At 40.3% G+C, this 16,246-nt stretch overlaps 1 long non-coding RNA gene across 1 annotated transcript in view; it reads right to left on the reverse strand.

Annotated features, from left to right (window-relative positions):
- LOC308608791 overlaps positions 1 to 16,246 on the reverse strand; it is a 117,073-nt gene that overhangs the window by 3,780 nt on the left and 97,047 nt on the right. The window contains exon 4 of the long non-coding RNA XR_014014234.1: positions 2,013 to 2,126. This is a non-coding gene — a long non-coding RNA (uncharacterized lncRNA). The remainder of the gene's footprint in view (positions 1 to 2,012; positions 2,127 to 16,246) is intronic.

Consider the following 16,246-nt stretch of genomic DNA (forward strand, 5'->3'; position numbering starts at 1 on the left):
CATAACAGGCAGTGGACTTGTGTTTTTTTTTCTTTAATTATAATTTGTATATTTTATTGCCTCTAATGTAATCATTAATTTTAATGACCAATCCTATTTTACAAACAACTGAACAACTAAACCATGAGACAGTCTCTTTTATCACATATTATTTGAGGTCTGAAAGACCTTTTTTCAACTTAATTAAATATGTAGTTACCATATAAGACTCTTGCATATACTTTAAAAAGGCAATATAAGCAAATTAAGTTGGTTAAGGTTTTCCTAAACCTCTGACCTTCAAAGGACCAATTTCTGAAAATCTTTTTAACTGATGGGCTTCATGTCCATACTTTTAAACAGTGTCATCCTGAATGCCATCTAGACCACTGTGATAAAGCATTTCTTTCTTCCTTTTTTTTTTAACATCTTTTCTGGAGTATAATTGCTTTACAATGGTGTGTTAGTTTCTGCTGTATAACAAAGTGAATCAGCTGTACATATACATATATCCCCATATCCCCTCCCTCTTGCATCTCCCTCCCACCCTCCCTATCCCACAAAGCACAAAGCTGATCTCCCTGTGCTATGTGGCTGCTTCCCACTATCTATCTATCTATTTTACATTTGGTAATGTGCATATGTCCATGCCACTCTCTCACTTCGTCCCAGCTTACCCTTCCACCTCCCCAAGTCCTCACAGGCAGTGGACTTTGATCTATGTAATATTAAATGCAAAATGTACTTCAGTGTTTTTGCCCTTTTGATTAACACTTGCTTTGTCTCTTGGAGCCAATTAAGCTATTTTTGTGTCATTTACATTATTTTCCTATCAAAGAGAAAAGACATCTAGAAAAAAGAGGGCAGATAATGGCTATCCTGAAAGATAAATCAGAAATAGCCAGCTTTCAACAAATCAGTCCTTTAATACTGTTGATCTTACTGGTGGCCTTTGGACATTTTGAATACATATAGTTGAGTCACTGTGACTTCAGAATGAGTGTAATTATTTCAAATGCATGTGTTTACAGTTGGAGCATCATAACCAATGTTCTAGCATGAGATTCACAGCCCTCACTTATGTGTAGTAATAATGTAAGAGACCACAGAATTTACAGAACAGCAAAAGTTATTATTATTATTATTATTTTGGCCATGCCGCACGGCATGTGGGATCTTAGTTCCCTGACTAGGGATCGCATCCACGACCCTTGCAGTGTAAGCACAGAGCCTTAACTGCTGGACCGCCAGGGAAGTCTCAGAACAGCAATATTATTTTGAATGTCACCCTCAGGGACTAAGGAATGCCTCTACCCTGAACTTGGACGTCACCCTCTTCAGTCTGCCAATCTCACTCTTGAGAACATTTGACTTCAACGAAACGAAACATTCTATCCAGTGTAGAAAGAAGGGGACAAGGAAATATCGTGCCTCCCATCCAGGGGCAGCTGGCTCTTCTCTCTTGATTTTGGAAATGTGTTTCATTCTAAATCCTCATTATATGAAAGTCAGATAAGAGCTTGGTTCCATGTTCCTGGGAGTTTCTCTTTTCAGGTCTGTTCTGTACAATCATGGCACTTCTGCACTCCGTTTAGTCAATTTGGAGATTATTTATGTGTGTGTGTGTGTGTGTGTGTGAAAGAGAGAGGTTGCGGGGGAGGGAAGCTAGACCAAGCATTAATAGTCTGTTGAATTTATTGCCAAAATCATGTATTTTCACATTCAACAGAACTTCACCATTATTCACGTCACCACTTGAGACATCATCTGTGTGTGAAGGATTCTTGGCAATACACTCAGAAAATACAGAGAAGAGAGGAGTTGAAAGATCCTGCATACATTTGACTCTTAGATGCAAAAGTGCTGGGTTGTCTGTATGTCAAAGCTGTAGAGAGATTTTTGCAAAGACGATATTTCTAAAAATGGGGAGTCGTTGCTAGGCAGGCCCTGTTCGAGACGGGCAGGAACCAAGTAATACATATTCGGACAAAGCTTTCCAATAACAAGCTGAAGTGTAGACTTGATATGCTTACCTCTTGGTGCTCAGGCTGTTGGATAACTTTATAAGTAGAATAAGATTGTAAGTATAAATCATGGGGGAGATGTTACCCCACATTCGCATATTGGACCCAAGATATGATGGATATCTGTAAGGGACAAAGAAAGGATTCACAAGAGGTGGGTTGGAGCATAGGGGTAGACACACATTAAGTTCAAGACTCAGGGTAAGTCTCCTGCTGTTTATTTCATTCCTTAGCCCTTAAGAAGTTTACCAAGAAAATATCAGGTACTTGAGCTAAAGACACACCAATGAGCTCTTGTAGTGAAGAATAGTTTCCATAACATAATTACATCTTCCGTACTCAATTTCATTGTCTAGTATGTGCTTTCTTTCTTTTTGTAAAGTCAGTTGTAGATTGTGTTTAACCTGTACTCTGCTGCTTGGAAATAATTAAAAGCGAGGTTCCCAGGGAGAATTTCCTTGAGTCAGGTGCCCAGTTTACAAATCACATCCAGCCATATGCAAAAAGAACACAACATCATGACTAAGTGCCTTGTGTCCAGAAACGTCAGGTGGGTTTAACACGTGAAAATGAATCCATGTTTGTCTCTGTAATTCCGTTACCAGAATGAAGATGAGAAACCATATCATCAACTTAGGAGATGCAGAAAACATACTGGAAAAAAAAAAAAAAAACTCAACAAAACTCACCAGGAGAATGAATAAGCAAATTGCAGTGTATTCATACCATGGGATATTACGCACTGGGGGAAAAAAAAAAAGAAAAATCAAATACTGATGTGTGAATAGTATGGGTGGCTCTTATTGACATTAGGTTGACTGAAAGAAATCAGATACAGATCAGTGCACATTTGTGTGTTGAACTTAGGTTTGTATGAAGTTCAACACCAAGCAGAAAAAACAAACTGTGGTAATACAGCACAGAGCCATGGTCTTCAATCCTGGAAGAAACGTGGGAGCATTTTTTCTAGTGATAAAAATACTCTCCATCTTAAGGTGGCCAATTCATGGAATTATCAAAATATCTAAGCACATGTTTCCCATCTGTGCATTTCACAGTGTGCAATTTTTTTTTTTGTGGTACGCGTGCCTCTCACTGTTGTGGCCTCTCCCGTTGGGGAGCACAGGCTCCAGTCGCACAGGCTCAGTGGCCATGGCTCATGGGCCCAGCCGCTCCGCGGCACGTGGGATCTTCCTGGACCGGGGCACGAACCCGTGTCCCCTGCATCGGCAGGCGGACTCTCAACCACTGCGCCACTAGGGAAGCCCCACAGTGTGCAATTTGTATCTCAATAAATTGTGACACAAGCAAATGCAACTCACAATTATGGGCACAGTAGACATTAGGGGGAAAAATGGAAGGGAAACCAGTAGCTATATCCCGAAGCTGTGCTCCTTAAGCAAAGCTCTTTGACATCCTATCTTTGTGCCTGTAAACTATCAACGCCCACACAGGGTGCTTCATCAATGCCAGCGGGAACCATTTAATTAGTTGGCCCTGCCGGATACACATCCTTTAGCAAATGAATCCCCTGTGGGACTGAAGGTTCTGTGCACTGAAGTTAGTTGTCACACAGACTTCTCATGCATCATGAGAAGCAGTATTGGAAAGGCCCAGGAGGACTCAGGATACTATCCTACTTCATGGTGACAACTCCCCGTTGACGGGGAAGGTCACCTCTTCTGAATAGAGCTGTGACATTGGAATGATGCCACCAAGCCCAACCTTCTGGGGGTCTTTTCTCCCTGCGTTGCCACAATCAAGTATTCACAGCTCCCTTGTTCGAACAGTCATTCCCACATCAACATATAAGAAAGACTGGCAAACATGAGACAGTTCCTCTCATGGACGTTTGGCTGTCCATCTGAGTGAATGCTTCGATGTATAAGCTCCACTACAGAATCTAATAATATGCTCAAAAATGTCATTTACGCTGCCACTTGGATGGACAGGGAAAATGACATTTATTTAGTCTGGAATCATCTGTCCTTCAAATCCCAACCTGCTAGTTAATAGAAAAAAAAAAAATCAACTACCTCTTTGACACAGTTTAACATCTTAGTTCCACTATATAATTTGAATCATTTTTCTTATTATTAGATAGAATGTCTTGGAAAGAAATCTCAAGACTCTCAGCCTTCTAGCCTCTGCTTCTCCCCCAAAGATGTGGAGGAGGGACATCTTTGGAATCCTGGATGCAGGGGAGAGAGGGTCCGCTGGGCGCCATGTTGGGCCCTTCTGGTCATTGGTGTTACCCTTCGTCCATCTGGGAACGACTTGCTCTGCTACCCTCCTTAATTTGTGATTCTAGCTGGTGCTGTTTATTGTCTTTTCTGTCTGGTGCACCTTGGCCGTGGGTACCATTATGGTGGCCAACTCCAAGGGTCTCTCTTCCATTCATCTGATCTAGCAGCCCTCCTTTGCCTCTGTTCTGGAGTCCTGTGACCCTGCTTGGTCCTAGTGTGCTGGAAGATTCCTGGGCACCCCAGATGATACAGGAGATAGCCTGAGGGCAGGGCTGCCTGTCTGTTGAGGACTTTCTTCTTTCAGCCAGGAGTGCCTGGTTGAAATCTATGGCTTTCCCCTGCTTGCTCATCTCTCCACACCCTGCTGTAGATTAGAACACAGATGCTTGTTTTCCAGTTCACACGCAAGTTCTTCAGAACTGTTGGGTCTTCTTCAAAAGGATGGTGTGTGATCATTAAGGGATGATGAGACCACAGTCAGAAGGAAACCTTTCCCACCCTTCAGTTTCCCTCCAGGACTCATATCAATAAGCCCCTTCCAGGCAACTTGTATTTAGCTGAATAGGTACGGATGGCCCTGATTTACGTAACAAGGGAAGGAAAGGAAGAAATGAGAGTGTTGATGGGGTTCACGTTAGTTTAGGACTATTTGGAAATATATATATATAAGCCCAACTGATAAAAATGAGTGTTACTCCTATTGCCCTGTGGAGTCTACTTTTTCTACATTGCTTAAAGAGTCTGGGTTGTTTATGAAATGCAGAAAGGTGGATAAAATATATTGCATCTGAGCATTCACTAAGTTCTGTCGTGAATTTTGCTTAATTTTTGACTTTCTGTGAGCCTTGACTGGGTTACACGCAGCTACCATCGTCCTGGGTAAAGGACATGTGTTAGAAAACCTCTTAAGTTCTGTTCGAGTCCCTAAGGTTGACTCATCTCAACGTTTCATCTCCTCTAAGGGTAATGAGTGGGGGGAAGTGAGTATTATTTAGGGACTGCAATTGATTTCAAGTAAAGTTGAGATTAGTTTACCTTTTTCTTTTCCTTTTGATTTTAGGCACATATTTTGCAACCACGATTTAATTTATTTTTGTTTTTCATACATTTTCCGTAACATCTTAACGGAAAAACCCAAACGAGCTTTTTTGGCCAACCCAATAAAATGGGCACCTAAAAAGGTGGTTCTTTTTTTTTGTTTGTATTTTGACTGTTAGGCTCTACGTGAACACACACATTCATAGTAACGTATTTTGAGACTTTTTTTTTTTTTAATGTCTTCTACTTATTTATTTTTGGCTGTGCTGGGTCTTTGTTGCTGCACGCAGGCTTTCTCTAGTTAAGGTGAGCGGGGGCTACTCTTCGTTGCGGTGTACGGGCTTCTCATTGCGGTGGCTTCTCTTGTTGCAGAGCACGGGCTCTAGGCGCATGGGCTTCAGTAGTTGTGGCTCGTGGGCTTCAGTAGTTGTGGCACACGAGCTCAGTAGTTGTGGCTCGCTGGCTCTAGCACACAGGCTCAGTAGTTGTGGCACATGGGCTTAGTTGCTCCGTGGCACATGGGATCTTCCCGGGCCAGGGCTCGAACCCGTGTCCCCAGCATTGGCAGGCAGATCCTTAACCACTGCGCCACCAGGGAAGTCTGAGACATTTCTGAAAAATACTTGTTTTCTATTTTTTACAATCATAACCTGTTGACAGGCTTTCAGTTTTGGAAGCAGATCTTAAAGTTTCTGTGAACAGAATACAGATGAATTGTCAGGGATTCCCAAGGACATACCTTGCTAGTGTATATTTTTTCTTTAAGGGGGAAAAAGAGAAAAAGAACAAGTCAGCATTAATCAGACTACATTTTCAGAACTTTAACTAGTTCCCATATACATGTCTCTTTTATTTTTCTTTTAAAATGTAATCAAAAAATGATCTCTATTAAAATATGTTGATTTGATTTTGGTTAACTTTTAGAATAAATTTTCTTTTCTTTTCTTTGCTTGACATGTATTATTGACCTTGATGAAGTCTAAACTAGAAAGTAATTTTCAAAGATCAAAACATGAAATAATTTTTTAAAACCTGTATTTTTAGATCAGAAATTGTGACTTCAAATAAGATAACAAGAATATTTCAATCAAAATTATAACTTAACTAAATATTGGTGAAGATCAGTAGTTTTGCTCCAAGTAGAGATATTTATTCTATTTAGGAAAAATATTTTTGTTAGAATATTACAAAAAGAAATAGATTACTGTGTTCTTAATTACATTGATATTTACCCTATATATTCCAAGTTTTCCACTTAGTAAGAGTATCATTTAATTAATCAGAAAAGAAATACAGCTTGTATTCTTCTTTGTTTTGAGAAAATGATAAACTGTTACATATATTCATATGTATACAAATGTACATACACACAGGTATTTTTTAATAATTCAGCTTCATCTATCTGTAAGTAGAAGTGGCAACATTTATAGCATTGTAATTATAAAGTGATTATTACATCTTTCCTTTATTACATGCTTATATGAAATTATTCTTACCAACTTTTGCAGTTGCTATGGAATTCTGTTTGTTATAAAGAATATGTGTCCAGGGCTTCCCTGGTGGCGCAGTGGTTGAGAATCTGCCTGCTAATGCAGGGGACACGGGTTCGAGCCCTGGTCTGGGAAGATCCCACATGCCGTGGCCCAACTAGGCCCGTGAGCCACAACTACTGAGCCTGCGCGTCTGGAGCCTGTGCTCCACAACAAGAGAGGCCGCGATAGTGAGAGGCCCGCGCACCGCGATGAAGAGTGGCCCTCACTCGCCACAACTAGAGAAAGCCCTCGCACAGAAACGAAGACCCAACAGAGCCTAAATAAAATAAATAAATAAATGAATGAATGAATAAATAAATAAAAAGCCAAGCATTTGAAGCCCTTAAAAAAAAAAAGAAAAAAAAAGAATATGTGTCCATATCCCTTTAAAGGAAAGACACAAGTCCATAGAAAAACAGCCATTCCTTTACATCAATTTTTTAAAATTAATTAATTAATTTATTTATTTATTTTGGCTGCATTGTGTCTTCATTGCTGTGTGCAGGCTTTCTCTAATTGCGGTGAGCAGGGGCTACTCTTTGTTGCAGTGCACGGGCTTCTCATTGCGGTGGCTTCTCTTGTTGTGGAGCACGGGCTCTAGGCATGTGGGCTTCAGTAGCGGTGGCACATGGGCTCAGTAGTTGTGGCTCACAGGCTCTACAGCACAGGCTCAGTAGTTGTGGCGCAAGGGCTTAGTTGCTCCACAGCATGTGGGATTTTCCCGGACCAGGGCTCAAACCCGTGTCCCCTGCATTGTCAGGAGGATTCTTAACCACTACGCCACCAGGGAAGTCTCCTAAATTTTTTAATAGATTAAAAAAAATACTAATTCTACACAAATTGTCTCATAAGCTGAAAGAAAAAGGAGCATTTTAAATCTCATTCTATAAGGCTAAACATACCCTAATACCAAAAACAGACCAATGTAGTATAATTAGGGGGAAAAAAAAACTACAGAAAAATATCTCTCCTAATCATAATTGCAAAATTCTTTAAAAAATATTGTCCAAATGAACCCATACTATATATATGCAAACACTGTGTATTATATGTATGTAGTACTATATGTATGTAATATAATATTTCAACATGATGAAGCGTATCTAAGGACCTAAAGTTAGTATCGTATTTCATTGTAAAGACTAAATTTTCCCTGATAAGGCAGGGCCATAAAGTTGTTTTTCTTAGTGTTTCTTTATTTTGGTTTTTTTTTTGTGTGTGTGTGGTACGCGGGGCTCTCACTGTTGTGGCCTCTCCCGTTGCGGAGCACAGGCTCTGGACGCGTAGGCCCAACGGCCATGGCTCACGGGCCCAGCCGCTCCGTGGCAAGTGGGATCTTCCCGGACTGGGGCACGAACCCGCGCCCCCTGCATCGGCAGGCGGACCCCCAACCACTGCGCCACCAGGGAAGCCCTTTATTTTGCTTTTAACATCTCCAGTAATTGTAGTGATATTGCCATTCTGTTTCTAATATCAGCATAGTGAGTCTTCTGTCGTAATTACTGTTGCCAGAAGTTTAACAATTTTACTGTTATTTTCAGAGAACCAGCTTTTGGTTTCATTTGTTTTGTGTATTGTTTCTGTTTTCTATTTCATTGACTTCCACTTTGATCTTTATTAGTTTTTCCCTGCTTACTTTGTTCCTTTATTTCGTCTTTTCATGTTGGAAGCTGAGGGCACTGATTTGAGATTTTTCTTCTTTTCAAATCCAGGAATTTGGTGCTTCCCTCTAGTAACTGCTGTCTGTGCATCTCACGCATTTGTGTATGGTGTGCTTTTAAAGGCACTCAGTTCAGAACAAATTATCTATTTCCTTTTCGATTGTTTTCTTTGACTCATAGGAGTGTGTTATTCATTTTCAAGTGGTTTGGGATTTTCCAGATGGCTTTCTGTTCATGATTTCAAAATCGATTCTACTGTGGTCCGAGAACGTCCTATTTATGACTTAAATACTTTGGGCCCAGGATACAGTCAACGTTGGCAAATGCTGAGTTCCCCAGAACAAACTCTACATCCTGCTCTTGTTGGGTGACTCTTCTCTAAAGGTAGATTAGGTCTATTTGGTGGAGTCTGTGCTTTCTGCCCTTTTGTTTGTTTAAATATTTCCTCATCTGTCCACTTGTTCTATCAATTATTGATGGCAGGGGATTAAAACTTCTACTATGTTTATGGATTTGTCTATCTCTCCCTGTAGTTCTTTAAGCTTTTCCTTCAAGTATTGTGAAGCCCTGTAATTAAGTGTATACATTTTGAGGATTGTTATACGCTATTGAGGAAAGGACCTGTATGTCATTATGAAATGACCTTCTTTATTCAGGATAATTGTCTATGGCATAAATCTTACTTTGATATTGATTTATCCATTATATATTTCTTTTGTTAGCATGATCAGGGTTTATGTATTTCCTTCGACTTTTAACCTATTAATGCTTTCATATTTCACATGGGTTTCTTTAGGAAGTATATAATTGACTCTTAATTTTTTATGCAATATGACAATATCTGCCCTTTAGTTGGAAGCCTTGAGCTTATATACATTCAGTGTGATCATTTATAGGGTTAAATGTAAACCGTCCTTCTTGAAGCGATGTGTACGACTTACATGTACAAGAAAAGATCACACACAATATCATGGCATTTCTGTCCTTCCAGCCTTCGATTATTGTTACCGTAAATTTTACTTCTGCACGTTATAAATACCACAATACATTGCTGTTACCGTTGCTTTTAAACATTCTAAGAATCTTTATTTTTACACAGTTGTCACTGTCACTGCTCTCTCTTCCTTTGTAGAGACTGAAATTCCATAGTCTGTTGTCTCCCTTGACTTGAGCAATGTCTTTAGGTTTTCTTCTCTAACAAGTCCAATGCTGATGATTGTCTTCAGCTTTTGTTAAGTCTGATAAAGCCTTTAGTTCACCCTCCCTTCTTTTATTTCAACTATTGTATTTTTCATTTCTGTAATTTACATCTGGTTCTTTTTAAATACCTTCTGATTTTTGCTTAGATTATATATATATATATTTTTTTTTTAATTTGTTGGTAGAATATAATTGCTTGCTGAAGAATTTTTATGTTTGGTGCTTTAAAATTCTTGCCTGATGATTCCCTCTCAGTGTTGGTGTCTGATGATCGTCTTTCTCTCCTTCCAGCTGTGGTTTCCAGGTTATTGCTGTAGCAAGTGACTGTTACATTGCCTCCTGGACATTTTGGTGTCGTGGTAGAAGATTTAAATGGGATTCAGAGGCTCCTGCTTTCACAGGTAATCACTGCTGCTTACACCTTAGCATACGGATCCTGGCTTACTTTCCTGATCTGTAAATCTGGCCTTTGTTTGTGCTGCTACCCAATGGTTTCCCTGAAAAACTCTGCATAGTATGTTACACCGTCCCCTGGTTCCCCATCATGCTTTATTTAAAACCAATACCAGTGTCCTGCTTGTAACACGTTTAAACCAGAAAAGTAAAAGTCCTCCTTCTATCTCAGCTTCATAATCTGCTCTCTCATCTCTTCCCACTGTACCTGTTGCCCTGCAACTTACTTTCCCCTTAACACAGTACCTTGGAGGACATTTCCCATCTGCACCTGTATGTTTCTGCGCGTTGTCTAAGCAGCAGGCATAGGCCAGGCAGCTCTTTGACCATCCATGACACTTCAGCACTTGGGGTGGCGGGGGGTCATCTCCTCATGTTTGTAACTGCAACGCTGCGATGATTTTCTACTTCACAGCTCATTCTCAGCATAAGAAACTGAAGTGTGTGTAGAGATAGATTTACACATGTGGCCCACTTGGCCACTGGCCTTAAGACGCTACCCATTGTGTGAAGAGATGTCGTAACTAATAGTAGAAGAACTATCATACCTGATCATACAAAATGCGGCTGCATTGGTCAAAGCTCGACTTAGAGCACTGCATAACTGAGTAGGGAGCACTTCACTCGCCCCAGTGATCGATCGATCCCTCCCTCCCTCCCTCCCTCTCTCTCTCTCTCTCTCTGTTTTCATGAACTTCCCGAGCTTCACCTTAGTTCTTCCACTGTGTTCCCTCTTGCAGACACCCCCTACCCACTCTCTTAGGTTGCTTCCATGTCCTGGCTATTGTAAATAGAGCTGCAATGAACATTGTGGTACATGGCTCTTTTTGAATTATGGTTTTCTCAGGGTATATGCCCAGTAGTGGGATTGCTGGGTCCTATGGTAGTTCTATTTTTAGTTTTTTAAGGAACCTCCATACTGTTCTCCATAGTGGCTGTATCAGTTTACATTCCCACCAACAGTGCAAGAGGGTTCCCTTTTCTCCACACCCTCTCCAGCATTTATCGTTTGTAGATTTTTTGATGATGGCCATTCTGACTGGTGTGAGATGATATCTCATTGTAGTTTTGATTTGCATTTCTCTAATGATTAATGATGTTGAGCATTCTTTCATGTGTTTGTTGGCAATCTGTATATCTTCTTTGGAGAAATGTCTATTTAGATCTTCTGCCTATTTTTGGATTGGGTTGTTTGTTTTTTTGTTATTGAGCTGCATGAGCTGCTTGTAAATCTTGAAGATTAATCCTTTGTCAGTTGCTTCATTTGCAAATATTTTCTCCCATTCTGAGGGTTGTCTTTTGGTCTTGTTTATGGTTTCTTTTGCTGTGCAAAAGCTCTTGAGTTTCATTAGGTCCCATTTGTTTCTTTTTGTTATTTCCATTTCTCTAGGACGTGGGTCAAAAAAGAACTATACTTTTTAAATGAAAACTTTGGAGAAAACATCTCATATATGGGCTGAGACAGGTACAGAACACGGGGAGTTTACGGATTATCATAAGGAATCTTGGTCAGCGTTGACACTAGTTATATCGTAGAACTCCTACAAGACCAATTAACTGACTACTTTTTTTCCAGGTTTGCTCTGTATCACCCACGGAACCCTTGCCTTGGTAGAATGATCACATGTGAAGGAAAGATTGTTGACCCGATTCTCCAAACCATAACATTCCTACTTCCTTACTTACAAACCATTACATTCCTTACTTACATCCCTCTCTCATCTATATAAAATTTCAGGCAGTACATAGGTATCAACATCTTGGTCAGATCTCACTTCAGCCGGATAGAGAAAGAGCAACTTTTTACAGATATATCCTCGCTGTAGCTGGAAACAGGGGTTTATCACTTCTCACAATGCTACAAAAACTGCCATCAACAATTTTTTTTGATAATCTGAGTCTAATTATTTTCACTAGTCTGATAAATCCATTTTTTATATGATAAAAATGTCAAAGGGAAAGCAAAGTAGGGTGAAAGCATGTGTATGATATTCAAATCATGTCACTGCAACATTGTTGAAGTTTTTCCCTTTAGAAGTAATTACTTTGCAAAGAATGCCTCAAGGGCCCTGTATTTTTTCCTCAGAAAGCAAAACACAGGGCTTCCCTGGTGGCGCAGTGGTTGAGAGTCCGCCTGCCAATGCAGGGGACACAGGTTCGTGCCCCGGTCCGGGAAGATCCCACATGCCGTGAAGCGGCTGGGCCCGTGAGCCATGGCCGCTGAGCTTGCGCGTCCGGAGCCTGTGCTCCACAACGGGAGAGGCCACAGCAGTGAGAGGCCTGCGTACCAAAAAAAAAAAAAAAAAAAAAAAACACCAACACAGATTTAATAAAAGGAGCCTGAAGACAGGCTTTTGGCACCATAATTAACTTTCAAATGGGTTGTTTGAATTTTTTGACTCATTAAACCCTATTTTGGATTCAATCTATTCTGTAATCAACACTTTACAGTTTTCTTTTTCGTGTGTGACATGTATTGAAACAGGGTTGTTGTTGTTTTTTTAATTCACACAGCATAAATAACACCATGATGTGTATTACAAATGTCGAGAATCTGGAAACTTGAGAATATGTCAGAGTGTAGAACTGACTCAAAGTGGATTGATGATTTCTTAGATGTGAAGAGGAAATAAGTAAAAGAAATACTGTTAATTTTGTTGGGGGGGAAATAACCAACAAGCTCATTCCAAGAGAGAGCCATGCCTGTGGTTTTTTGTTGTTGTTGTTGTTTTTATTGGAGTATAATTGCTTTACAATGGTGTGTTAGTTTCTGCTTTATAACAAAGTGAATCAGTTATACATATGTTCCCATATCTCTTCCCTCTTGCATCTCCCTCCCTCCCACCCTCCCCATCCCACCCCTCTAGGTGGTCACAGAGCACCGAGCTGATCTCCCTCTCCCTGTGCTATGTGGCTGCTTCCCACTAGCTATCTATTTTCATGCCTGTGTTTTTACCCAAGACAAAAAACTGGACTTAGTAGATCTTATTCTGTGATAAAACACTGCAGTTACTGAAGTTGAAGTTTAACAGTTGCCCAGCATATATTTTTAGCATCTATTTTTCACCTTTTTTGTCTTACTGACTATGGTAATTGTCATTCTGTTTTATAAAATCACGGTTATAATGAAATGATTTGTATTCCTGGCTAACTTGCCAATAATTATAACAGGTACCTTTATATGCACTTCATGCAGTCAGAATCCACACTGTTCCCAGCCCGCAATCCATGGTTCCTACCTCCTGAATTTCATGTCTTTCTGTCACCTCCTCACCTGGTGTGTGGACTGAAACTAGGGCCCTGATTCCAACCAGAAGAAGAAAGGAAAGGCAGGTAGGGGAAACGTAGACAGGGTAGCTCGCACATGATTGCAGGTAACTGAGTAGGAGAGTTTTTCAAGCGTCAGATTTGCATGTTTGTTTTTCTGGAGTCTCATTGTTTTTTTTTTTTGCCACCTTTGTAGAGGCAAGCTGCTATAACCCCGCATGTCAGGGAACTATGGAAGTGAGGGTGCATTTTCTTATGCAGTTTTCTCTCACGCAGTCTATGAATTGAACCATCTCATGTTGAAGGACCTTAAAATAGATGACACAGGAATGGGCAAAATTAATATGAAGACCTGGAAAAATTAAAGTCATAGTTTTAGGTTTAGCACACCTCTTTTTGTCATTTCAAATCAATAATTTAAAAAAGGAGTAAAGACATCAATTTAGGCTTTGAAAGAAACAACGCGTTTGATTTAATGGGTATATATATATTGGGTTGGCCCAAAAGTTCGTTTGGGTTTTCTGTAACATCTTACGGAAAAACCCAAACGGTCTTTTTGGCCAACCCAGTGGAAACCTATGCCTATCAGTTAGAAGATACACATCATTTCAAGTACACATAAAACAAATATTAGAGTGTAGAGGATATACTTGATTAGGACTTTCTGGGCAAAGTTTACTGGAACTTGTGTTCTGGGAGAAGATTTGGAAGTGAAGAGATGACGCATATACAGTGACCAGCGGGGAGAGATGTCCCTGCCTCAAGATATGTGTTCATATTTCAAAGGGGAGTTGTGGCAGGGGTCTCCAAGACCACCCCTTGGTTGGATGATGCGCTAGGAAGATTCAGCATAGATAGTCTAACTCATAGCTATGATTTATCACAGCAAAAGGATACGAAGCAAAATCAGCAAAGGGAGAAGACGTTCCTGAAGTCCAGAGAACACCAGGTGCAAGTTTCCTAGAGTCCGCTCCCATTGCCCATGCTTCATTCCTCCAGTATCAAATTTTGAGAGCACACACATGACTTTGTCCAACAGGGAAGCTCATTAGAAATCAGTGCCTGAGGTTTTTGTTGGGGGCTGGTCACGTAAGCACCCTCTGCTTAGTATGTACCAAAATAGCAGACTCCCAGAAGGAAAGCTGGCTTTGAGCCCATGTTGTTGTACAAAGGATTTAGGCAAAGTGAACCACCTTTATCAGTTAAGGGATGGAGGGAACCCACCTGAAACTCAAGTTCCCAGGTAGCAGCCAAAGACCAGCCTTGCCTGTAGAACTTTCTAAGGCCGGCAGTCTCAGAATTGCCCTGTTTAACTCTTGTCTACACAGAGATAGAACATTGGGTTGTAAAAATTATCTCCAATCTCACTCAATGAGGTGTCTATTTATATTCTAATAGGTAAGAAACCGGGCACTTCTCCTTCTTTTCTAAAAGGTTTTTGTTTTTTGTTTTCTGTTTTTAATATACATTAAGGAGATTAGGTTCTTTCCCTCCCTGCTTCCTGCAATGATAAAACAATATACATAATAAGGGAAGGATGTAGAAGGTAGCCCGTGTCATGAAGTGCTCAGAGCTTCTTCATGGGGTTGAAGGAAGTCTTCCCATAGGGCTTGGTTATAGAATTATATCATTTATCCATCATTAACTCACCCATTCAGCAAAGACACCAAATCATCAGTAAGGAACAGAACACAGCACAGAACAGTGGGTACTGAATGCTGGATGTAAAGAAGACACTTCTTAAAGTTTTCGAATCCTGAAATTCCTAAGCACCTTCTTTTTTTCTTCTTTCTTAACATATGTATGTATTTAAAAATATTCACCACTGCATTTTGACTCACTCAAATCATTAAACATAATATTTGTTGGTAGTATTTTTTTTTTGGAATTAAAATAAATTGTTTTCATTGGGGTATAGTTGCTAAGCACCTTTTGGGAAATTTTATATGGAAATGGTTTATACTGGGATTATGTGATTACATAAGATTATATATTCTTATGAATGCATGGTTACATATTCTTATGAATATGACTATATATTCTTATGAATATATGACTGAAATATTTTATATGGGATGTTTTATACAGAGATTATATGATTATATAAGATTATATAGGGACTTCCCTGTTGGCACACTGGTTAAGAATCCACCGCCAATGCAGGGGACACAGGTTCGAGCCCTGGTCTGGGAAGATCCCACGTGCCGCAGAGCAACTAAGCCCACGTGCCACGACTACTGAGCCTGCACTCTAGAGCCCATGAGCCACAACTACTGAGCCCGTGCGCCACAACGAGAAGCCACCGCAGTGAGAAGCCCACGCACCACAACAAAGAGTAGCCCCTGCTCACCGCACCTGGAGAAAGCCCGTGCGCAGCAACGAAGACCCAACACAGCCAAAAATAAATAAATGAATACAATCTTTTAAAAAGATTATATATTCTTAGGAGTATATGATTTCATATTCTTATGAACATATGACTTACGATTATATAAGAACAGATTATATGACTAATATCAGGAATTCATGAATATTCATTAGAACTTCAGGACGATTGTATCCCATGGTAATGCCAGTGTTTATTGTATACTTACTACCTTCCACCCACCATGCTAAGTCCTTCACTGATAGAGCCTGTAATTCTCAAAGCAACCTGTGAAAGAGTTGCTCTTGGGATAAATCGGAATTTCCCGTTAAGGAGGCGTTGCAGAATGAAGGACAGGTCCGGCCCCCGTGGAGAATGAGCATCGGGGGTAGGATTGGAGCATGGACCTTGTCCCTGCAAAAGGATGTGCACACAGAGCGTGAAAGCAGATTTCCAAGACGGGCAAGTGATTCCACATCTG

The sequence above is a fragment of the Mesoplodon bidens genome (assembly GCF_964165515.1).
Source record: "Mesoplodon bidens genome assembly, chromosome: X".
In the NCBI taxonomy this organism is placed as follows: domain Eukaryota; kingdom Metazoa; phylum Chordata; class Mammalia; order Artiodactyla; family Ziphiidae; genus Mesoplodon; species Mesoplodon bidens.